The 26,365-nt window shown below is 39.0% G+C and overlaps 1 protein-coding gene and 1 long non-coding RNA gene across 16 annotated transcripts in view; both read right to left on the bottom strand.

Moving 5' to 3' along the window:
• DLG2 (discs large MAGUK scaffold protein 2) overlaps nt 1–26,365 on the bottom strand; it is a 2,054,427-nt gene that overhangs the window by 1,275,815 nt on the left and 752,247 nt on the right. The gene's annotated exons all lie outside the window — the stretch shown is intronic.
• LOC123380693 overlaps nt 1–26,365 on the bottom strand; it is a 111,608-nt gene that overhangs the window by 5,346 nt on the left and 79,897 nt on the right. The window contains exon 2 of the long non-coding RNA XR_006586776.1: nt 1,611–1,768. This is a non-coding gene — a long non-coding RNA (uncharacterized LOC123380693). The remainder of the gene's footprint in view (nt 1–1,610; nt 1,769–26,365) is intronic.

Below are 26,365 nucleotides of genomic sequence, written 5' to 3'. Positions count from 1 at the left end.
AATGGACTAGGGGGCAGTCTAAGCTTTTCCTGCTCTAGGTCTCTGAATTACAAGCACCCAGAGGCACAGTGGTGATTGAGCCAAAAGAAAAAACTCAGTGGAGTCCCTACCACACTTAAGCTTGTCAATGGCTTCTGTCTGTGTGATCAGATCCAGGCTTCCTAGCCTGAGACTTCAGGCCCTCCGTGACCCAGCCCTACTTGCCTCTACAGCTTAATGCTACCATTCTCTCTACTCCTTCATGCTCCGAAACACTGAATTAATTGCAATTCCCTTCATACATCATGCTGCTTCTCATCTCTGAACATCTGCTCATGTTTGTTCCTCTGCTTAGAAGAGCCTACTTTCCTACCCTACCCCCTACCAGCCACGTTTGTCTGGCCAACTTCACTGGTTAGGATTACCACTCCCTCCAGGCAAAGTTAGATACCCCTCCTTGTGCTTCATGTACTTTTTACATCACTATTCATCACATTTACCCAGTTGTATTATGATTATAACAATATGGAAGGATGTTATTTCCTTAGGAAAATCTCTTAAAGTAAAAGATCAGCCATGAAAAAAAAAAAAAGATACTTTGAAAAGCCTACTTCCTGTGTAGATGCTTGGCCTGATGGGCTTGCCTCCTGAGAGACAAGCAGAGAAGGGATTGCATGCAGAAGGGGAAAGGAGTAAAGGCTTTGGAAGGAGAAAAGAAACCTGAATGAACGAGCACAAGAGGCAGAGGTGGAGAGGAAAACAGCAAGATAGTAGGAAAATCCCACGATCTGAAATGTGCGAACCTCCCCCCCCCCCTCACTGTAACTATCCAGTTTATCAGCAGACGTTATTTAACTCAGATTGTAGGAAATGAAATGGGTCGGTGAGGGGGCAAACTGGAAGGCGGCTTTGTTTTATACCTGCACTAATTGAGAGAGAACAGAACACTGTCTGTGTACATACAGAAACATAGGAACACTGGAGACAGGAAGAAATACAAAGCTACAGAAACTTGCATAAAATGGGAGGTAAGTTTTTGACAGTTGTTGAGTTTTTTTCCCCTGGCTGTGGAACTGTGGTTCAATCAAAGTTTGACAACATCTCCATGGGAAAGAAGCTTTCAGAAATATCTGGGTTACATAATTATATGAAATCTAATTTTATAGGTCTGCTTCCTTGACCAGTCTGAGGGATCCCTACCTGCTGCATCACCAGGCCTTTTTCACTCCCTGGCATATTGAAGATATTCAATAAGCACTAGATATATCAATATTACTAATATTCTATAGGAGTTCCTAAAGTTAATTTGTAAGAACTTCACCTTGAGAATTTTTGTTTGACCCTAGAGTTGGCTAGAGATATCTGTTCATTAAGAAAAATGTGAGTTGTAAATTAAGAATCTAAGCAAAACTAAATTAAGAAGGTCAATTTGCTGAAAAATTCATTTAAGGATTTTAAAAGCCATATATAAATGAGTTTTGGATGATCTGCCCCAGTGCTCACATCTATTAGCGGGGAGGAATGCAGAGAATGAGTTACACTGGGAAACCTCCCCCAACGTGAGGGGTCTGGAGCTGCTGAATACAGTGCATTGCCCCAGAGTGGTGATGCGAGCCAAAGACTCCTCTCACCTTGAGCTAGAAGTGCCAGGAATTTTTATCCGAGGCATTTTTCATGTAGCAGACCTCAATGTAGCAAATGTCCCAATAGGGATGACACTGGTATTTGCCTGTTACTCTTTCAGTACACTGCAAGGAGCTTTCAGTTTGTCCTACCAGGTTGCAGCTGTCTGGGGTAAACAAAAATGAAAGAGATAATACATGTCAACACAATTATACCCTCTAAAAAGTTCTATATGGTAAAAAGTGACACAAAAGGGATTGCCAGCTCATTTTGGAGTACAAATGTAACACCTTTGTGAGCTGTTCCACACATGTTCTGGCACCTGGAGCAGAGAGAACTTGATCTGATAGTAGGCTGAGTTAGGTTTATTAAAGGTGTAAACAGAGTGAGGCTGCCTCCAGAAGGGAAGGAATGGGAACACCTCGTGTCCTTTTATTGTTATCAACCCCATTTATATGAAAACTAAGCTGACCACTGAGAAACCTCAGAGCACAAATTGTTCAATACATTCATCTCATACCAAACTGTTAAATCCCGTCCTCTCATACCCGTCTTGGCAATGGTGTCCAGAGTCAAGATCCCACACTTCCCATAGCTCATCATCATACACAAACACTTATTTTTCTATTAAAGACGTTTGAAATCTAAGGAATTTTCTTCTGACTCTCCTCATTGCCTCCGTTTTCTCATTTGCAAATTAGTCAAAGAATGGTTAGTGATAAAATGGTTCAGTCATAGAATGGTTAATCATCACAAATGTAGCTGCCGTTATTTGAGCATTTATTGGGAGCCAGAATCTATATTAGGTGCCTTCTACACAAGATCTCTAATGCATACAATGGCCTTTCAAGAAAGTTATTATCTTTTTTAGCAAAAAGAAAACTGAAGTCAGTGAAGTGAGGTATCTTCTTTAAGATCACACATCTAGTAAACAATGAGCTGGAACTAGAACAGAGATCTAAGAGATATTCTCAAACACTACAGCCAAATTGTCCTGAAGTAAATGAAATAATATGCATGAAAGTTCTTTGTGAACTGTAAATGAAAGGCCAATATATAACAGAAAGAAAGCTATTTGGGACTTGAATGACTTGTATACAACCATAACTATCTGCCATTTTATGGACTTTGCCAGCCACCTTACCTTCCTGAGCTTCAGTTTGTGCATGTGTAAAATAAGGATGTTATCACTTATTAAATTAGCTACTTCTTCGTATGTTCTACTCACCTGCAAAACTGGTGCTGACAGCACATTAGATAATAAAAATGAAAGCAGTTTATAAACTATAAAGCATAATGCAAATATTAGGGGCTCTTACTGGGGTAAAAAAAAAAGTCCTAATAAATTAGGACACTCAGGGCAACTCAGGTCTTGAAAGAAGACAAAGACTCCCTCTGATAGGTGTCTAATCTATTGCCTGCTCTGTGGAGGAAACCATTTCATTTGAAATATTTGACTGCCCCAAAGCAAAGTGCTTTTCCCAGGCAGCTGCCCTTTTAATATCAGTGCTAGTGATTGATTTTTCAAAGCAAAAGGACACTCCTGAGGATGATGGAAAGCCAAGGGGCATGCTCACCAAGGACCTGGGTTCTGAGTGAATCCCGTTAGGCTTGGAATAAGGACTCACGTTCCATTTCTTTATCCAGGGAGAGGTGTGAATGGGCCTACTGTGAAAGGTAACTAATGAAACACATTCCTCAGATTTTATCTTAGGTTGGAGGGGATTAATTTAGGGCATAAATCTACCCAAAATCCCTGGACTCTAGCCAGTGAACCCTAAATATGAGGCTGACAAAGATGATCTCTTCAACAGCCAACCCACACACCTCTGTCCCAACCACCAGGGATAGTCTGTGGTTTACGAATGTGGAAAGAATAATGTTCTAGTCTTAGGTTAATACCTATTAAGCATTTTCTATGGTCATTTGCTAGGGAAAGAGCAGCAATGTTTTCATTCAGTACAGGGTTACAACCATTCCATTAGCAAGAAGGCAACCTCACTTTTAATGTCACAGAAAACTCATCTACTGCTCAGATAGGAGGGATTTGCCTTGAACAAGACACTTCTGAAACCAGAGGTAAAAAAGAATTATTTGCTCTGTAAGCAAATAATGAAGTAGACTATAGGACAGCCAACTGCTAAGAATATTTTTTCTCCTTTAAAACAACCATAACAGTAAAAGTGGGTATCAATTCCAATATTACTACTGATACATTCCCAATGCCTCTCTCAATCTTAAGTACTAGTAAAAGCCAAGCAAATATTTTATATATCAATAAATATTTCTAATATGTTAAATGATCCCTCACAACTCTTAAACTCTGAAATATTTCTATACTTTTTCATGATATTTCTCTAGGAGTCAGGAGACCTCAAGACACATTGCAGAGTCAAAAACTTCCATGTGGAAGATAGTCACTGACAGGCATTCTGTCTTCAAGAAATGCTATATTTACTATTCTTTCAAGTAATACTCTTTCTTCTATGCCTAGCACAGTGCCTGGTACCTATTCATTGAAGGCTTATTGTTTTGAAATCGCTGTGTCCTGCATAAAGCTAGAGGAACTATTTTAGGTTTTTTTAAGAAAATAAAACCCTCAATGAGTTTTTCCTTTTTTCCTATAACTTTTGCATTTATTACTTCTAAGCCTCAGGCTTGTCAAATTAACAAATTCATATTCATTTTTTCATGAATATATACAATAAATATTTATTATACTAGATACATTATATGAATACGTTTAGGTACCAAAAACTCTGAGGCAGATTTACCATAAAGCTAATGAAGGCCTCTCACCTACACAAATCACTGCCCTAACCCTGTATTTCATTTTGCAATTACAATTTGTGTTCATTTTTTTCATGTTCTCCCTGCTAAATTATAGAAGGTTTGGGCCCATCCCTATAAAAACTATTACAAGTTTTAATCCTATACAGTACATGTTCTAGAGTTAGGGAATCTGAGAATTATAGAGGTACATAATTTGCCCAGATTCTCATCTTGAGTTGCAAACTGATGAATCAAGCTGAAGTCTTTGGCCTCTAAATCCAAGACGTCTTGATTAAGCCATGATACCTCCTCTCAGAGATGCAGAAAACACCATTGTGTCCATCCTCTCCAGGGAGTCTGTTTTCATCATCACTGAGATCAACAATCTCTCTCTAAGGTATTCAGAAACTAACACATTTATTGAAAGCCCATTACCCATCAGGCATGCTACGAGATGCTTTGTGTGTGTAAGCAAACATACACACTTGCATACACACACTATTTGATTCTTTGAACAACCTAGGGAGGTTACACAATAAAAGAAACAAGGTTCCAAAAGGATAACTTGCTGGATGTCTCATAAATCGCATGTGGTATTTGAACCCACAGCTGCTGACTCTGAAGTCTATGATTTTTCTATTTATAAGGCTGTTTTTCCTTTCTGTATCAAATCTGGGCAAAGCAGTCACCTCTCAGAAGCCATTTCTCTTAGGTCTCAGAAGACTGCCTGCACTTCCACATGTCAATACTGGTTTTTCTTCAGTGACACTAAGAAGGAAATAAGCTATCACCCTGTCCTCTTTGAATTCAAATGTCACAGGTATTTGAGGTATCTTGCATCACTTAAACACTCCATCCACTGAAAAAGTGACCTTTTAATGCCTGTATCTCTAGCACTTTATGGTCTTTTAGACATGGGAGATAATTCCATAAAAAGCTGTCCCAGCAATCCAAGCCTGTTGTAATCCTCAGATCCACTCCTCATATCCTGGATAAGACAAACCATCTAAGTTATCCCTTGTCCTGTCAAGGTGTAGACTTTAATAGGAAACCTTGGACAGCCACGTTGTAGTCTCATTGAGCAGGTTAGAAACTGTGAAAGCACATACCCAGATTCAACCAAATGACACTGCAGCCAGGAACTGCAAGTGACAGCTGTTCAATTCCACACCTCACAAATAATCACATGGGGTGTACCCTGGGATCATAGGAGGAAATCTGAACATAGCTACAGCACCACTGCTGGGTGACAGAGTCTCTCTACCCCAGGCCCTAACACATCTGGGGACCCCTCTGGACCAGAGCCTGAACAGTGTTACTTGGAGATTTGTAAATCTGCTACAAGGGTTCTCTGGGACCCCCTCCCAAGAGGGAGTATTCTCAGGAAAGCCAAAACCAGGGATGCCCCGAGCAGAGTATTCCCAAAGACTGGGTGTAGGGCCACTGCTCATCATGCAACTAAAAGCACAAGGATCCACAGATTATACATGTGGCTCAATATAAAAATTAAATACAACTGCAATTAAAACTATTCTACAAAACACTGAAAATACCAGCAGGACTCTCCTCTGCCTCCTACCTCTCCTCTTCCTCCAAGATTAAAATCTGAGATGTTCAGAACCATTAGCAGGATTCAAGCTGATTTTAATATAAAGAATATAATATATTCCTGTTTGATAGTCTCCTCATAAAAGCCTTAATTCACAATGAACTTCACCTCTCAATGGGAATACAGTTATAGCCTCACAACTAGTCTCCTGTTCTAGTTTCCTTCCCCTCCAGTCCATCTTCTACATTGCTGCTGGAGTATTTTTCTAAAATGCACGGATAACCATGTCTTGCCCCCTTCAGAAGTTCTGTTGGCTGTAATTGGAGGGATATAGTACAGACACCCCCCCACCCCCCACCTCATGGACAATGATCTTCTCCAAATTCCAAACTCACTTTCCGGCCCTTACCCTGATGCACCTTATACTCCAGCCATATATTGCACTGGAGTTTCTAAGACACACCATACTTTCTTTTATATCTCATCTTCTGTTCTTTGGCTTCTTGGCTTCTGTTCCTAAAATGACCTTTCCCATTACAAACAAACAAACAAATACATCACCTTCCCTATTTTTAAGCAGAGAGAATTGCTATTCATCTTTCAGACCCAACTAAAATATCCTTTTCCCCTAATCCCCCATAATGAATCACTCCCTCTACTGGATCCCATAGGATTTGCATATAGTGCTATGGAAACACTTGTTACAATGCATTGAAATTACTTTTTCACATGGGTACCTTTGCCAATAGCCTATAAATTTAGCATGGGCTGTGTTCTGTCTTCTCCTTTGTATTGTTCTGGGCCCTTGGCATGGAGTAGGCAGACTACAAACATAGATCGACTATTGAAAAGTGAATTAATGAACAAATCAACAGATGTAATAAAAAGATTTAATTTAAGCATCAAATATGACACAAGAGGTCACAGTATAAATTAGTCCCATATGGGTTTTAAAAGCAGTTTTTATCTGATAATGTTTCTGAAGTAATTTCATTTGAGTACTAAAATATGATTCTTTTCTATAGTAAAAGAGGTGATGAATGAACAACTATTTTTCTCCAGAGACAGATGATTTTACTTCCCATGAGTTAATGATCCACCATTTGTGGAACTCCAATGATAGTCTGTACCAGGAGTCAGAAACTTTTGTCTATGAAGTACAGACAGTATTTTAGGTTTTGCAGGTCCTATGGTCCATGTCATAACTAATCACCATTGTCATCATAGGGTAGAAGAGGCCATAGACAATATATAAATGAATGGACATGGTATGTTTCAATAAAAGTTTATGGGCACTGAAATGTGTTTTATCATTTTCATGTTTCACAAAGTATTATTCTTTTCTTGATTCTTTTTCAACTTATTCTACAAAATGAGTTGTACAAAAACAAACTTATACAAATTAAAAACAAAACAACAAAACTTGGCTCAAGTGCTGGTCATTATTTTGGGAAATTCTTTCTAATATAAAAGCAGTCTATCTGACTTGGTGTGTGTATACTGCAGGATGGAAAATGGTGGTAATTAGATCTTTTCTTTCTCCTTCTCAAATAAGGAAGGCCGAAAAGCAACCTGCAGAATGTTACAGTAACAGATTGATCCTCATCAGCTTATGTTGACTGGGTGACTATTAATGAAAATTTCAAAAAATGTCTCATAAAACAATGCCAGTATAACTGGGTGTTTTTGGTGAGATGTGCCACATACTGATAATACATTCAATATGTTGTCAAAGCCAAATTACAAGAATAAGAGTCATTTTGGACAATAATGTCTGTTGCCTTCTAGTAGATGTAGCCCATACCCAGGAATGGCACTATTGAAGTTCAGCTTTGTGCAGGAGCCAGATCCAGTTTCTTCTTAGAATGTCCAAAACACTTTGTGTGGCAAAGTGCTTTCAATTATTTATTAGTTAATTAAACTCACTAGCTCCTCCTTCCATGCCTGGCGGTGCTGAGATGGCATTTTACAAATGATGAAATCAAGACATTTATCACCTATAGAAGGTGACTGATAGGATTAGTAAATGATAATAGGAAGGGGGGGCAAAGTTCTTAAAGCAGATTAATGGGCAAGGAGTATACATAATTAATTAGATAGTGATTGTGAAAGTGCTTTAAATGCAACGATGCACCACACTCCATTATTACACTACATTTAGTTACTTTCCACAAATTCACACTCCCCCCAAATGTTTCTTCTGGAACATTAGGGACCACCTTGATCCCCATTTAATTTTAGAATATGATTAGCCAAGTTAAAGAAACTGTGAGGCTGAAGGGGCAGGGTCACAGTCTGGCTTTCCAGGAACTCTGTGAGGCTGAGATGTTAAGATGGTAGTGCTTCCTAACTATACGACATTTTCTTGTGGAAAGAAGACTGGCACTTGGAAACCTTGACACATGTCTGGGCTTTTCAGAAACACAAAGAGCACAGAATAAGTACTGTCACTACAATTACATTTTCAAGGGGGGAAATAGGTGAAAAGAACTGATATTTGCTCCTTTATCTTAAATTCCTCCAACTTGGCTGAGCCATACATAATACTTATAACTATCCTGTACACTTATGTGTGTAGTTATCTCAACTCTTTTGAAAAATAATGAGCACCTGGGAGATACATATTTTAAAATACTTGCAGTGCCACTCATCTGGAAATGGCAGTATAAAAATAGTTATTTTATTAGATTGTGTGAAGGTTATTTTAAAATGCACTTACAACATATTTCTTAGAATATAACAAGTGTTCAATAAAGGTAAGCTCTAATTAGAAGTACACAATAAATATTGGTCGAATAATGAATCAATGAAAGAAAGAATAAGCAAATTAATGAATTAATAGCATTAAAGTATTGGTTACAATATAGAGGTTGCAATTTTTCACCCAACTCTTAGCAATCCACTGAAGAATGCCATCAAGCCCTTAAGACGAGCTACTGGTATTAAAGGATTGGAGCTCATCTTCTATTGTATTAATACGTTCCACTCCAGCCATACCAAACTGGCCTCTTTGCTCCTTGCAGAGTCCAGACATGCTCCTGCCTGTTCACTTGCTATTCCTTACTCTCTCTTCCAGGTATTACATGGCTTGGTCTCTCACCTCCTGGAAGCATTTATTCAAATATCATCTTCTCAGAGAAACCTTGCCTGAACCATGCTATTTAAAATGGCACCACACACACACACACACACACACACACACACACACACACACACACACACATAATCCGTTCCCATACCCTGCTTTGTTCTCTCCATAGCACTTATCATCACCTAATATAACCAAATACATTTCTTCTATAAGAAGCTCTATTGGGTATGGAATTTTTGTTTTGTTCCTTGCTAGAACAAAAGCCCTTAGGACAATGCCTAGCACATAGGAGGTACTCAATGATCCTTGCTAAATGGATGAATGAACCACACCAATCTACAATTTTATTTTTTTATTTATTTTTGTAACATATGAAATTTATTGTCAAATTGGTTTCCATACAACACCCAGTGCTCATCCCAAAAGATGCCCTCTTCAATGCCCATCACCTACCCTCCCCTCCCTCCCACCCCCATCAACCCTCAGTTTGTTCTCAGTTTTTAAGAGTCTCTTATACTTTGGCTCTCTCCCACTCTAACCTCATTTTTTTTCCATCCCCTCCCCCATGGACTTCTGTTAAGTTTCTCAGGATCCACATAAGAGTGAAAACATATGGTATCTGTCTTTCTCTGCCTGACTTATTTCACTTAGCATAACACTCTCCAGTTCCATCCATGTTGCTACAAAGGGCAATATTTCATTCTTTCTCATTGCCACATAGTACTCCATTGTGTATATAAACCACAATTTCTTTATCCTACAATTTTAATATCAAGAACAAAAGAATCTCGGTTCTGCTTATTCCAAAAAATATTAATTACTATGTTCCAGGAATGGTGAAAGACACTTGAGTGAGTTACAAAGATGACTAAGAGGATACCTGTACAGGGGATGGAGCTACCAAGCTGGCATTGTTAGCACTCTTCCCGTCTCCCCCAAAACTCAACTGGGGCTCTGTGCCTCTCTCACCAAAAGCAAATCTGAAATCCTAGCAATCCTAACAGCCAAACACCCTGCAGGCAGAACTGCAGCCTAGCAAAAGAAACACTGACTTCACGCTGTGCTCTTATCTTGGGCTCACATCTTCACAAATTCAGGCAGCTGATAAACATTTAATGAGGGCTACCAAGGTCCTGGCTCTATGCTAAGTGCTATGGGGCTTCAGAGGGTTTGAGCAACAGGCATTGACTTCCACAGAAGAAGGTACAATATTAACATTATAAATAGGAAATTAACAAAAAAGATCCTTAGTAACTGTAAAATGATTCCAAACAGGAAGTTTGGAAGGAATTTCTAAGGAAGGAAATAGAAATCTCCTCATCTGGGATGACTGTGGGCAGAAATTGAGGGACCAACGTTGGAGGTGTTGTACCTGGTTCCATGGAATCAGATGAAGGAAAATGAAGGCTCATCCACCAAATCCAAGCGATAAGCTATCATGCTAGGCAACTTTGCGGACATTCTCACAATGTGAGAATTCTTGTGACAACTCAGAAGCTTGGTCATGTTGATCCCATTTTGTAGGAAAACTAAGGCTCAGAGAGGTTATATTAATTACCAAACGTGTTGCAGAGTTGCCTGATGCTGATGGCCATCTTGTGAAGGCAGGCAGGTTTGTGTACAGTTGTGGACTAAACTGTATGGCTGAGACTTAAGTGTTGCAATATTCAGAGCTAACAATTACCAGACGCCCACAGGGCATGTGCGGCAGCAGACAAGGGCTCTCTTGTCAGCAGGCGGCCTCCCCCTCAACCACACCTCCTGTATTACATTCCTTCTTCACCAGACATATTGCTGCTATCTAAACTGACCTTGATGGTGAGCACGTGGCATTTGGAACCTTTAGAACTGTAAGGAAAAAATCAATGTGGGCGTGAGAAATACCCTTTAAAACCTATAAATTAACTTACTTAATCACTTATTCATCATGGTTTAATCTCGTCCAGACTGTCTCCAACAAGAAACCATCCTTGGTGTTAAGCCCTGTGCAGTCTTATATGGTCTGTGAACATCCACAGAAGGACAGTGTGATGTAGCATGCAGTTCACTGAACTTGAGGTTCAAGGGTCAGGAGACCCGAATTTGAATAAGAGCTTAATATTCACACAGTGAAAGTCCCATGACAAGATCCACTTACAGTATTCGCATTTCCACAAAAAGGAAGTGAATGCACAGGGTGCACAGTCCTTCCACCTCCTAAGGCCTGAGCTGACCGACTAAACATACTCGTGGGGGGACTTGTGGAAGCCATAAGGACCTTGGAACTTTTCCATAGAGTTTTTGACCTGCTTCTTTTCAAAGAGATGGTGAAAGAGTCACCATCTCTGATAAATGTGCTATTTAAAAAGGCACCCAAAAAAAAGCAATTAAATCCAGGAATGCAGTAAACTGTGATAAAGGTGTATTCATTGACTCCTGCTGGTGTTTATATTGCTATTTCTCTTCTGCCTGTCAGACTCATTTCAGACTCCTATAATTACTGAGGGCAACAATCTCATCCAAAGATATCCCTACAGTTGAGTCTGTTTGGATTAGTAGGTGATTTCAGCACCTTCTGCTCTGCATCCTTATTATTTCAAGTCACAGTATAAACCAGCAGGATGCTGAAATATATTGGTTCATATAGAGTTTCAATTATTGTCTTTTCCACAGACATACACCCTGAGCCACTTGTTCACCTTCAGTGACAGAATGTTTTCTTTCCCTTCTATTCCCTGAAAGTGCTGCTGTGTTACCCTGCCTCACTGAGGTCTGCTCCATCCCTTCTCTCATCTCCCTGCATCTCCTGCCCCTCCCCAAACCAGGAAAACATTTAACTGTTTGATGCATAGCACATAACCTCAGTGTTTAGTTTTGTGTTTTGGTTTTTGTTGTCCTCGGCATGCGTTCTATTTTATTCCACTAACATTCTCAAATAGTTCACTTCTGGAATTCAGTCTGCATCTCCAGCCTTGTTAAAGCATAAGAGGTGGACTAGGAAACCCTCAGAGGCAAAAAACACAAACTCAACCCTATCACATGACATACAGCTCTGTGCTGCCATCCCCAAACGGATGACTGCAATTTCCTCTTGAGATTGACCTTTAACTCTTCTGTTTGAAAAATACTATTTCTTCTGATCCACGACCTCTTTACCTTCATTAACTTTAACATTTATGCTTGAGTTAGTGAAGTCCTATTTTGGGCCCCAGGCAGGGCCCAGAGACAGTGCTTTATTCTGCCATGCCTGACACAGTAGACAAATGATTGCAGAGACACAATGCCACTGTCACTGCCATGGGTTAAGGTGCCGTGTCCTCTCATCAGGATACTTCTGCAGCTGCATCCAGTCTCAATTTCCTTTGGTCCTTCCTCCACAGAGCAGTCAGAGTGACCTTTCCAAAAGCCAATCTCACATTTTCAGTTCCCTTTTCAAAACCCTTCGACATTTCTCCCTTTGTGTACAATAAAGTCCAAACCTGAATGTTCAGTGAAGGACAGAAAGAGAAAAACTTTCTGACAAGGTTTTTCTATAGGATGGAGGAGAATGGATGGAAGAGTATTAACAAAACTCAATTTGTTGACCATCTACAATATTCAACATCCTTTAGAGAAGGCATCTGTTTCATCTCTCAGTAATCTCACAGTATTAATAACCCCACTGACAGATGAGGAAGATGGAAGTGATCATATAAATGATGAGATGGATATAAATTGACCAAAGTTGCATAGCTGACGAGTGATGAGGTCAAGATTTAAAGGCAAATCTCCCTTATGTTAAAGTCTCTGCTCCTCCCACCACACCATGTTAAAGGAACCATGAGAGAGTTAGGAGGAACCAAGATGAGCTAGGTAAGAAGGTTGTTAAAATTATAAAGCGAAAGGGGAAGCAATTTACCATGACTGAAAGCCAGCTAAGAAAAACAAAAAATTTTTATATATGTCAGATGCATCTCGGATGTGATTTCACAGAAGGATTTAAAAACAAGAGTGTTCAGCCTTAGCTCAATAGGAAAGAGAGAAACAATGTTACATTTTCTACTTAGGACAATGGTACTGACTGGCCACAGATGAATTTTTGTAAGAGTAGGTTGGATATAGTAGGTATAATCCTCATCTCAGGAGTTAGAAAGAGGAGTATGCCAAGACAAGAGCCCAGGGTTAAAGCTGTAGGGCTAGAGGAACATTAACAGGACTGGGGATATGAATGAAGGCTGGAAATGAGTGCAAATGGTCAAAGAAAGGGACCGACCAGAAAATGAATTTAGAAACTTTGACAGAACGTGAAAAAGCCAACTTCTTCACTTAGGGGGTTCACGGGGTTTTATTATATTACCATATGTTATATTATTATATATTATTATATATTATTATGTTACTATTTATTATACTATGTTATTTACTATTCTTCTTCATTCATTCTTCATGAATTCTTCATATTCATTCTTCAAAAGACTCTTTTGACATGGAAGGAGGCAAGCTTGGGAAATTAAACATCGAGTTGCCATACCAGGATGGAAAGCTGAAATGAGTTTCCATACCAGGATGGAAAGCTGAAATGATTGTGGGTCCAAATGACTGGAGAGGCAGGGGAAGAGAGATGGAAGTTAGAGAAGTGTCATTAGTTAAGAAGAATGAGGATGGGGCTTTCATTAGAACTGCCAAGATTTTAAGTGTCTATGCTCTATGAGGCATTGTGTAACTTTGGTTCTCAAAACCATCCAGTTGTTTCTGATGTAAGACACGACCAAGGACGGAGGAAGCTACTCAACAGAAGGAAACAGGCTGGGAGGCTCTTACTGTGTTTGCGGTTTGAGGTGCTGAAGACTGGAACTAGAACAGTTGATGAGACAGGGAAAAATAAACTCAAGATTCTATTTTAAAGGAAACAATAGCAATAAGTAATGATGGAAGAAAAAAGCACTTGTAGAAAAAAATCGCATCAAAAATTCTTCTCTGATTTTACTCTCCATTTAATTCCTGTGCTTATCTTCCTGTTATTGATCTTCTCATACTTCATCTCCCAATGAAGCCTACAGCCTTCTCCTATGATGGAAGCAGTGAGCTGGGAGGATTGGAGGTGCCAAGGCTAAGATGCAATAAAATCACCTCCATACCAATCATGGGGTTGAAATTGAAAATGCAATTCTAGCTCAGGACACCATTTCAGACACACAATTTCAGTTCCATTGGCTACTGTAGAAATGTAAAATAATCATCTATCAAACCACTATGTTGGGGGGCTGAGAGGTGATTTAGAGCAGTGAAAGAAATGAACTTGGCAAATAGGACAGTCCCCAGATTTTGTTGCTGCCAACACAAAGGCCATAGTATCACATTCCACTAATATCTAGTGTACTGGATATGCCAAATCAACAGTCAATCTGTAGCTGAGTCTCTCTTTAGTGAGTCCTCCTCAAACTGTCTCCTGCCATCCTTATAGTGTGTGACTCTGGGAATATGAGTCCTTTTTACATAAAGCTGAATAAAATAAAATTAGACAAGTAAAATAAATAAAACACATGTAATACTGTGTTAGATTTAATGGTATTCCCAAATAATTGCTGTCCTCCCCCTAAGAGGACACAGACCTCCCTGCCCCATTCGTATTGGACCTGGCCATGTGATATATTTTGGTCAATAGACTGTGGGCAGAAGTAATGTATGCTGTTTCTGACTAGAAGCTTTGAGACTCATCATATTGTCTCATCTTTGCTATTTTTCTGTATGCCTTAAGACCTTCATACCATATGGGTGGCTCCTTCAGCCTGGGTCCCAGAAAAATGACCCATAATGGACATATAAATGAAAAGTGTATTTCATTTTTATAAGCCATTACAATTTGGGATAACCCTGTCTGTGCTTATGGAAACAATCATGAATTGTAAAGTCACTTTTACATTATTCTTAGATATGCGGAGGCAGCATGGCATTGTGGAAACACCATGAGTTCAACATTGAAACAAGCCTATTTATTAATCTGGGTTGTAGCTACTTAAATTTAGTTTACCTAAATCATTATTTAATGTCTCTGAACCTTAGTTTCCTCTCCAGTCCCACAACTAGTAACAATCTTTCCCTTCCGAAGGCTATTAGAAATGAGAGGCATCACATGCAATGCACTTAGTACCAAAAAAAGCCCCCAATAAGTGCTAGTTAAATCAAAAGGTATATAAGGCATTGTACATCTATTACTTACAGGAAAAAAATGATCACATTTTATACTAAAATTTGAGACATGCTTACAAATGAATATAATAAGACATCATTACTCAGGTCTACATTCAGAATCAGAATGTATGGAACCACAAAAGATCCTGAACAGTCAAAGCAATTTTGAAAAAGCAAAGCAAAACTGGAGATATCACAATTCCAGGTTTCAAGTTAAACTACAAAGCTGTAGTAAATAGAATAGTATGGTACTGGCACAAAAATAGACACATAGATGAATAGATCAGAATAGAAAACCCAGAAATAACCCCACAATTATATGGCCAACTCATCTTAGACAAAGCAGGAAAGAATATCCAATGGGAAAAGATAAGCTCTTCAACAAATGATGCTGGGAAAACTGGGCACTTACATGCAAAAGAATGAATCTGCACCACCACTTTCTCACACCATGCACAAAAATAAACTCAAAATGGATTAAGGACCTAAATGTAAGACCTGAAACCATAAAAAATTCTAGAAGTGAGCACATGCAATAATGTGGCTGACATTGGCTGTAGTGCATTTTTCTAGATACGTCTCCTGAGGCAAGGGAAACAAAAGCAAAAATAAACTATTGGGATTACATCAAAATAAAAAACTTCTTTGGGGCATCTGGGTGGCTCAGTGTTAAACATCTGACTTCGGCTCAGGTCATGATCTCACAGTTTGCAGGTTGGAGCCTCACGCTGGGCTGTGTGCTGTCAGCTCAGAGCCTGGAGCCTGCTTCAGATTCTGTGTCTCCCTCTCTCTCTCTGCCCCTCCCCTCTTCACTCTCTCTCTCAAAAATAAATATTAAAAAAAAGTTTTCAAAGCCTCTGTACAGCAAAATAATCAACAAAACTAAAAAAAAAAACCCAACCTGCTGAATGGAAGAACATATTTGCAAATGACATATCCAAAAAATAGGTAAGTATCTAAAATAAAGAACTTTTACAATTCAACACCCCCTAAAAAGTAGTGTTAAAAATGGACACAAGACATGAACAGACATTTATGCAAAGAAGGCATATAGATGGCCAACATGGAAAGATGCTCAAGATCACTCATCATCAGGAAAATGAAATGCAGTTCTAAACTAAAAAGAGATATCACCTAAGACCTGTCTGAATAGCAAAAATCAACAACACAAGAAAAAAATGGGTTGGTGAAGATGTGGAGAAAAAGGAACCCTCACTCACTCTTGGTGGGAATCTAAACTGGTACAGGTATTGTAACAAACAGTATAGAGGTTTCTCAAGTTAAAAATAGAACTACCCATCTAGCAATCACTAGATTGCTAGTACTAGGTAAAGACCCCAAAACCACAAAAACACTAATCCAAAGGGACACATGGACCCCTGTGTTTATAGCAACATTACTTATAATAGCCAAATTATGAAAGCAGCCCAAGCATACATCAACAGATAAATGCATAAAGAAGATGCGGTATACAAGATGGAATATTTTACAGCCATAAAAAAGAAGGAAATCTTGCCATTTGCAATAACTTGATGCAGGTGGAGAGTATCGTGCTAAGTGAAATAGATCAGTCAGAGAAAGACAAATACCATATGATTTAACTCACATGTGGAATTTAAGAAGCAAAACATAGAAGCAAAGGACAACAAAAGGGAGAGAGAGTCAAACCAAAAAACAGATTCTTAACTATAGAGAACAAACTGATGGATACCAGAGGGAAGGCTGGTGGGGAGATGGGTGAACTAGGTGACCAGGGTTTTTAAATTTTTTTTTAAACTTTTAAAAAATGTTTATTTTTAGACAGAGAATGAGAGAAAGAGTGAGCAACAGTGACCATGAGCAGAGGAGAGGCAGAGAGAGAATCCCAAGCAGACTCCAAGCTGTCAGCACAGTGTCTGACGTAGGATTCAAACTCACAAACCATGACATCATGACCTGAACCAAAATCAAGAGTTGGATGCTTAACTGACTGAGCCATCCAGGTGCCCCAGTGATCAGGACTAAGGAGTGCACTTGTGATGAGTGCTGGGTGTTCTATGGAACTGTTGAACTACTATACTGTATACATCAAACTAATATAACAGTGTCTGTTAACTATACTGGAATTAAAAGAAAAGAATCCGAATGCATGGTGTTGTAGAGGTCCAAAGACAGGATTTGAGGCTAAGTCATCACTGCTACTTGAAAAAACCTTTCAGTGAAGCTGGGTGACTGCTCATCTCAGAGGAAATATCAGTGAAAACATGACATTATATAATGTGCAAATATCAAACATTGATCACTACCACGTATTCAGAGTACTTATGCGTCAGGTATACTTTGTGATTACATATACACAAATATTCATATATTCCTCTTGATCATCTACATTTTACAGTTGAGGGCACTGCAGCTCAGAGAGGCAAAGTCCAAGGTCACATGACTGTGAAGTGGCAGAGGCTGAAATCAAACCCAGGTCCCTCTGTAGAGCTCTTAATCACTGCTTCACTCCATTAATAGCACCTTTCTCTGCCTTGTTCTCAAAAAGCAAGCAGGAGTGCAGCTTAACTACCCCATTAGATAGATGTCTCCTTCATGGAGCAAAAATGCAGGGGCTCTGTACCTTTCCAAGTATATAGCACACCCACCCTGCCTGAATGAAACTGTAATGGCAGGTCTCATCTATTTCCTGTTTGGCAAGTGGAGGAACTCAAAGGAATAGGAAGAAGTTAATCTAGAAGGAAATGGGTCTGGAAGTGAGCGGGAAAGAGTGAAACACAGTGTTGGGTTAATTTATCCTTTACCTTCCAGCTTAGAAGTGAACTCTTGTCACCTTATGAAATCAGGCAAAACAAAAGCCTTCCCAGACAAGTCCCAAGTGACTCCACTTTGCAAAGTACTAGTCTTCACCCTTTATACTTGTAGCATTAAGCTGGGTCAGAAGGAAGAAGCTGGTATGATTCAAATGCAGGAATGCTCTAACTACAGCCTGTATAACTAAAAATCAAGAGAGGGTTGGTAAGAAGCAAGCATAAAACCAAGTGAACTTTCCCTTAGAACATCTTCGCTTTTCAATTTACAAGACAGTATTTAGCCTGGCTTCACTTCAAATATTACCTTTTCTTAATGAAATAGAAGATAATTTGTAACAAATAGCAATACAGTTATTAATAAGATTTTCAGCATTCCTCAATCTCAAAAAAAAAAAAAGAAAAATTCAAGAGCCCTTGAGCTATTGAAATTCATACCATTAATCAAGGGAAGCAGTTTCTCTTTCTCCACCTCTTCCCCTTCCCTTCACTGCCCTCCTCTACCATGTTGAAAAAGGAAGTACTTCATAGTACACTTTATAGAACCATAAGGGTGTTGGGGCACCTGCGTGGCTCAGTCAGTTGAGCGTCCGACTTTGGCTCAGGTCCCATTGTCGGGGTTGCTAAGTTCAAGCCCCACAACGGGCTCACCGCTGTCAGCACAGAGCCTGCTTCGGATATTCTGTCTCCTTCTATCTCTGCCCTCCCCCAGTTGTGCTCTCTCAAACATAAATAAACATTAAAAAAAAGAACCAAAAGGGCCAATGGGGCTATCTATACAGCTGTTGGGAAAACAGTTCCTTGAGAATGCATTCTTTCAGAATGCAGAATTCTAATGTTCCTGAATACCAAAGCAACACATATGTCCATACTCGCTTTTAACTCTACAGAGACAGGGGCGCCTGGGTGGCTCTGTCAGTTGAGTGTCCGACTTCGCTCAGGTCACGATCTCATGGTCCGTGAGTTCGAGCCCTGCATCAGGCTCTGTGCTGACAGCTCAGAGCCTGGAGCCTGCTTCAAACTCTGTGTCTCCCTCTCTCTCTGGCCCTCCCCCCATTCATGCTCTGTCTCTGTCTCAAAAATAAATAAATGTTAAAAAATATTTTTTAACTCTACAGAGACTGACAGAGCATGGAGACATAAGTGCACTTGAGATCATTTAAAAGGGCAAGTTAGAGATGAGACATGTTTGGGGCATGGGCATATATCTAGTTTATATTACTTCTTTGCTATTTATAATAGCTTCTGCCCAAGATTCTCACTGAATAGTAAATAATAAGCAGGAAGGTGTTACCTGTATTGCATAATTTGATTTTTAAAAAAAAAAAATAATAAACTTACATAATTACCATGTCTACTTTATGTTTTGGCAAATTGGGTAAGGGAGGATATAACAATTGAAAATCTCATTCAAGACCACACACTAAGAAAAAGAAAAAACAAACCATGAATCTAAAGCCTGACTTCAAAGCCTGTGTTCTCTTTGCTGCACAGTGAAGAATTAAAGGAATACAGAGTAAAAAATCACCTTTTTCCTGCCCCTGCATTGGGTCTTTGACAATTTAGTGCTCTATTAAGTCAACACTGCCGAATAAAGGTCTATGCTCCATACCCCTAGCTGTCTTTACCACCTTCTTTCATAATACACACACACACACACACACACACACACACACACACACACACCCATCCAGTATCTAAATAGGGGACAAACAACCCTATGCAATTACATTTGTTTTAAGGGAAAAAACAATTTAACTTTCAAAATGCAGTTTCATTGCATGTACTGCATCTAATGAAGCAGACATAGTGACCGCTTGCTCTCAGAGAGCCTGCAATTAGGTTCAGGAAACAGAGCATAAGCTCATTCAGCAATTAATTAAGGAATTTTTAAGTGCCAGGTACTGCTAAAATTTCCAAGAACTTACGGAAAGAAGTGTTGTGTTTGAACAATATCTGCTGTAGGCACGAAAGTAATGACAATCTGTGCCATGTATTTGCCACCCCATCCCACCTCACACACAAAGAGAAATTGAAAAAAAAATGTTTTTGTCTGTTTTTAAAAATGTTTTTTAAATGTTTATTTATTTTTGAGACAGAGAGAGAGACAGAGCACAAGCAGGGGAGGGGCAGAGAGACAGCAAGACAGAATCTGAAGCAGGTTCCAGGCTCTGAGCTGTCAGCACAGAGCCTGACACGGGGCTCCAACTCACAAACCACGAGATCATGACCTGAGCCAAAGTCAGACGCTCAACCAACTGAGCTACCCAGGCACCCCTGTTTTTGTCTGTTTTAAGCTCATATTTAGAATCTTTATTTAAAGCAAAAGCTCCAAGGACAACTCAGAGGAAGAAGTCAAGTTGAATGAGTTTGTGTTGGAAACTTTAACCCTTGGTCAGCAGCTAATACCAAATGCTGAACTGAGGCATTTAGCCTCTGTAAAGTTGGTTTCAATTCTGAAGCAGCAAATCTTTTTGTCTTTTCAGTTAAAGCTCACTTTACAGGTAAGAACAATAAATGTTTTTGAAATACGACAAACAAAAGCCTGGTTGTCTCACAAGGAGTTGTCTTTCTGTTCTTCCAAGATGCTATGAACTTGACTACAACATGAAACAGGGATAGCTCCAGGGACAAAGCAAGGCAGGGTAGAGAAAACAGTGGCCCAGGATTCACACAAAATAGGCAGAACAAATATAATGAAACTGAACAATTTTTCTTGTTTACTCAACCCCTGGATAATATAACAATTCTGAGTCCTGAAAAGCAACAAAAATGAGTAATCATATATTGTGGAATCAAGTGATCCTACTTATGAATCACTGTACTTGACTGTGCTATTTACTTGTATTATTTACAGACCTAAGATTTAAACCCAAATACTCTGCTGAGAGAAAATTTCTTAAGCTTACAAAACTGCTGAAGCCCAGCACTCTAGAAAGCAATTTCCCCCAGTTTGGATTATAGCCATGGTATTTAACACAAGTGATTAAACAGCTAATAGCAATTTTGCTAAGCACCTTTCACCAGGTTTCACGGTCTGTATTCCAAAGCCTCATGTGTGCCACGGTACATCACCTAAAGATGAAGCAAAAGAACTGCATGGTGAATATAAGGCACACATTTTGCTTAATTGGAATGTTGGACTGTGCTTTTTAATGAGCAAAAGTCATACTTTTCAAAATGAACTATAGAAGGATTTTATAAATTTTCTCTCATTGTGAGCCCACACTCCCAGAGAAGGTAATTGAAAGCCTTCTCTCTTTAGTGAATCTAAAGTGGGAAAAAGAAAAAGGAGAATTTGTGATTGATTTTTCCTCTGTGCCACAGAATGCCCCCTGCCCCCACCCCTTCTCTTTCTCAGCAACTTGAAGCTACTGAGCTCACTGAGCTAATGAATTCATGTCAGTGGGCAGAGGCAGCTGAAAGGCAGTAGTAGCAGTTCAGTGTCTGAGCTTTACCTCAGCAGCATGTTTATTTACTGCTCACAGGATAATAAATAGAATAAAATAAAATGGAATAGACACCAGCATTTATCTCATCCTTACCACATGCCGGGCATTGCTGTAAGTATTTTACACACACATCCTATAGGACAGTGACTTAGACTACACCAGGTTCACACACTGACAGCATGCCCTCCTGAGTGTGTTATTTAGCTTTCTCACCTTTAAAAGGGGACTAATTATTCTTACCTTAGTGGGTTGTTATGAAATCAGAGTAAGATAATGGAAGGTTGATTCAAGTCCAGAAGCCAAACACTTGTAAGCTCCTGAGTTTAAGTTCATTGTAAAGACAATAAACATAATTGCTTTTCATGTATAACAAACTTCTGGTTCTTATTAAAGTCAAGTGGCTTTTCTGGGCTTCTAAGTGGCTATGGGCTTCTCTATGTCAACATGCACAGAATTATACATTTATCAAGTAAGGTATAAAGGGAAAGGGGCAAATGTTTATTTTAGTTCCTACCATGTGCTCATTTAGCAGTGTACATTCTTTATGAAATCAAATACAAATAGGTTGAGGGGCACATCTTTTTGCAAAAATAAAATAAATAAATAAATAAATAAATAAACAAACAAACAAACTAACAAACGAACACAGTTCTCTGGAAAGAAATGGCATTAGAGATGTCTGAAATTTACAACTGGAGACAGGCTTTCATATAGGACAAAAGAAATATTTTTTCATATAATTAAATAACCATTTCCAAAGGCAGTTTTTACTTTGAAAATAACAATTCTTGCTCAGCTGTGATAAAGAAGACAACTCATTCCCTTTAGTTTTTCCAAACTAAACATGTGAACTCCAAATTTATCCTGAGAATTCCAGAAAGCTAAACAATAAAAAAAGGTTGACTGCCCACCACAGCCTACTTCCCAACCTCCACTTCTAAGATGGATCTTTCTCAATAGGGTTAACATGTCCCTTTTCTCCTATTTGCTCAGACAACCTTCAAGGTAAACATCTCATCTCTCTCCTATTCTTGTCCTCAATGCAATAAACTCCTTGAAATTTCCTTTGCTTATTGGACCTTTGTAAACCTCCACAATTTCTGGGGCACCTGGGTGGCGCAGTCGGTTAAGCGTCCGACTTCAGCCAGGTCACGATCTCGCGGTCCGTGAGTTCGAGCCCCGCGTCAGGCTCTGGGCTGATGGCTCGGAGCCTGGAGCCTGTTTCCGATTCTGTATCTCCCTCTCTCTCTGCCCCTCCCCCGTTCATGCTCTGTCTCTCTCTGTCCCAAAAATAAATAAAAACGTTGAGGAAAAAAAAAATTAAAAAAAAAAAACCTCCACGATTTCTTCTCTTTTTAACCCCTACCGCACAACTGGACATAGCAGCTGTAAGGCAGAAATAAGCACATTGTGGGGAAAAAAATGGGTGGTGAGTGGAGACAGCTGCACTTTTAAGAAGGCTAAGAAGAGAGGCAAGGGTGTTAGGAATGGGCATGGAACCTTGTTAATAATGAGGTACATGACCAGCTTTTTTTTTTTTTTTTTTTTGCTAATAAACAGAAACTTAAACTTTTAGCTGAGCTGCTCTAATATATGTTGTGTGAGTTTGGAGTGCTTGAAAAACATGAATGTCAAAGATTATAGTTTTCCTTCAGAAGAAAACAAAAGGATTAAATATTAAAGGATTTGTTTAGCCCAGCATTTCCCAAACTGGCATTCCATGGAACACTGAAGTCCTAAGGAGTGTTAATAAAAATAACTGGGAAAGGGGAGAGGAGCTGTCACCAACTAAGTTCAAAAATGCTAACATTTTAAGTAGCAGGACTTTTCATTGACTTTAAACACTCATATGTTATGTGCATCTTAAAGACAGGAATACAGCATGCAGAGTTCCCTAATCTTACTAGAGTTTGGATTGCTTTTCCCTTTTAAAATAAAAAAACAAAAACTCTGAAGAAACCCTTGGTTCCATAGATATTATTTAAGAAAAAAACATTTTTATATTCACTCTGGGCTATCTGTTCTATATTTAGAACTAGATTTCAACTCTCAGAGGAGAAAGATCTTTTTTGTTTTAATAATTTCTCTATCTGGAAGGCCTAACATACCCATGACACTCTAATATATATAAAGTCAGTGTTTAGTGCTTCAACTCTGGATGTAGACTGACTGCACTCTAATCTTCCTGGGTTAGCTTTTAATCTTTCTGAGCAAATTTAGCTAACTTATTTAAGCTTTCTAAGGCTTTAGTTTGTCATGTATAAAATGAAGATGATAATAACCTTTTCTTCAGAGGGATGTTGTATAATTGGGGAGCAATTTATATAATGCATATAAAGCTTACCACAATAACCCATACCTGGGAGTTCTACAATAAGTGCTATCTTTAGTATTGTTGTTATTAATAAGTAATGGTTTGTCCTTATACATCCAATTTTCTAGCACCAAGGCTTATCTGGGAAGCAGCTATCTATTTCAAGGGCTATTACATAGAAAACATTTTTAATGCTATCTAAACAATAAATAAGGATATAATAATGAAAAGGTGATTATACAAGTCATGGAAAAAAGTGACCTACACTGTTGTCTGGTTATCTCTTCTACCATTGATACTGGAAAAATATAAAATTAAGTAACAAAAACTTAAACAACTTAAATTTCTCTAGGCCTTCAAACCACATTGCTGCTAAAATACAGTCAAGAATTACAGTTTGGGGGCACCTGTCTGGCTTAGTTGGTTGAGTGTCCAATTCTTGATTGTGGCTCAGGTCATGATCCCAGGGTCATGGGATTGATCCCCACACTGGGCTCTGCTCTGAGTGTGGAGCCTGTTTAAGATGGTCTCTCTCTCATTCTGCCCCCTCCCTCACTCATGTGCTCTCTCTGTCTCAAATTAAAATCAATCAATCAATCAATCAATCAATAAAGTTTGGCTACATAGCCTGAGAAGAAAGAAGGCAGGGAAGCAGGAATTCTGAACCTGGAAATGCAGCTCTTGGTTTTTAGTTCACTGACTTATTCCAAAGCAGTTACTCAGTATCTTTAAGCTCACTTTTCTCATTGTCTCTGTAAAATATGGATTATTTTTTATAGTATTCTTGCAAGGGCACTGGTAATTAATAATTGTATAAGGGAGTCTGAAAAAAGTCTGAATTAGCCATAGATTTAACAGTAACTTTAATACTGCATTTTTTTAAAGAAACTAGTGGTGCTTGAATGGAGGGGACCAACATTATTTGGGTATAATGTGCCAGTCACTGTGCTTCATTTAAATTTCACCATGATTTCAGACAGGGAATAGGATCTAGACTTTAATAAGTCAGAAAACTAGGGTTCAGAAAGATTAAGAAAGTTGTCAAGGATACCCACACAGTAAAATCAGAATTTAGAACAACATCTGATGGACTCCAAAGCTCCTTTTTGTTTCTGTTTTAATATTTATTTTTGAGAGACAGAGAGAGAGAGAGTGCATGCAAGTGGGTGAGGGGCAGATAGAGACAGGGACAGAAGATCCGAAGCAGTCTCCGCAATGAGAGCGGTGAGCCCAATGCGGGGCTTGAACCCACCAACTGTGAGATCATGACCTGAGCCTAAGTCAGATGTTCAACTGAATGAGCCACCCAGGCGCTTCCCCCCACCACCCCTTCTTTTCATTATACTCACATTCCTTGTTATTTTTCATTCTTTTCTTTAACACTGCTCTATACCAGGGATTATCTTTATCTGAGGTGATTAAAAAACAAAAAACACAATGCAAATACAAACCACAATGAGGTATCACCTCACACCTGTTACAATGGCTACCATCAAAAAAACAACACGTAAAAACAAGATGTTGGTAAGGGCATGAAGAAAAGGAAATCCTCATGCGCTGTTGTTGGAATGTAAATTGGGTGCAGCCAGTATGAAAAACAGTATGCGGGGCGCCTGGGTGGCGCAGTCGGTTAAGCGTCCGACTTCAGCCAGGTCATGATCCCATGGTCCGTGAGTTCGAGCCCCGTGTCAGGCTCTGGGCTGATGGCTCGGAGCCTGGAGCCTGTTTCCGATTCTGTGTCTCCCTCTCTCTCTGGCCCTCCCCCGTTCATGCTCTGTCTCTCTCTGTCCCAAAAATAAATAAACGTTGAAAAAAAAAAGAAAAAAGAAAAACAGTATGCAATTTCCTCAAAAAATTAAAAATAGAAGTACCTTATGATTCCGCAATCCCATTTCTATGTACATAACCAAAGGAGACAATCACTATCTCAAAGAGATATTTGTACCTCCATGTTCCCTGAAGCAGTATTTACAATAGCCAACATATGGAAACAACCTGAGTGTCTGTCAGTGGCTTAACGGATAAAAAAGTTGTGGAACACACACACACACATACACACGCAGAGGAATATTATTCAGCCATTAGTAAATAGGGAATCATGCCATTTGAAACATGGATGGACCTTGAGAAGATTGTGCTAACTCAAACAAAGACAAATACTGCACGATCTCACTTATAAACGGAATCTAAAAAAAAAAAAAACAAAAACAAAAACAAAACAAAACTCAGTGAACAAATGGGTGGTTGCCAGGAGGAAGAGGGGTGGGAGTAGAGAAAATGGATGAAGGGCATGGAGTACAAAATTCCAGTTACTAAGTTCTGGGGATATAATATACAACATGAAGGCTACAGTTAGTAATACCGTATTCCACTTGAACATTACTCAGAGTAGATCTTAAAAATTTTCATCACAAGGAAAAAATCATTGTTTGACTACGTGAGATAACGGATGTTTAACTAAACTTCTTGTGGTGACCATTTTGCAATACATACATATAATACATACATATATCAAAGTTAAGTTGTATACCTTAACATTACCATGTTCTATTTCAATTATATCTCTGTACAACTGGAAAAATTTAAGGCCTGCCTTTGCCCCTAAGGATCTTATGGCTAAGATATAAAAAAACTCTATCCTCATCT

Source organism: Felis catus, chromosome D1 (genome assembly GCF_018350175.1).
Source record: "Felis catus isolate Fca126 chromosome D1, F.catus_Fca126_mat1.0, whole genome shotgun sequence".
In the NCBI taxonomy this organism is placed as follows: domain Eukaryota; kingdom Metazoa; phylum Chordata; class Mammalia; order Carnivora; family Felidae; genus Felis; species Felis catus.
This window is presented reverse-complemented; position numbering and strand designations above follow the sequence as displayed.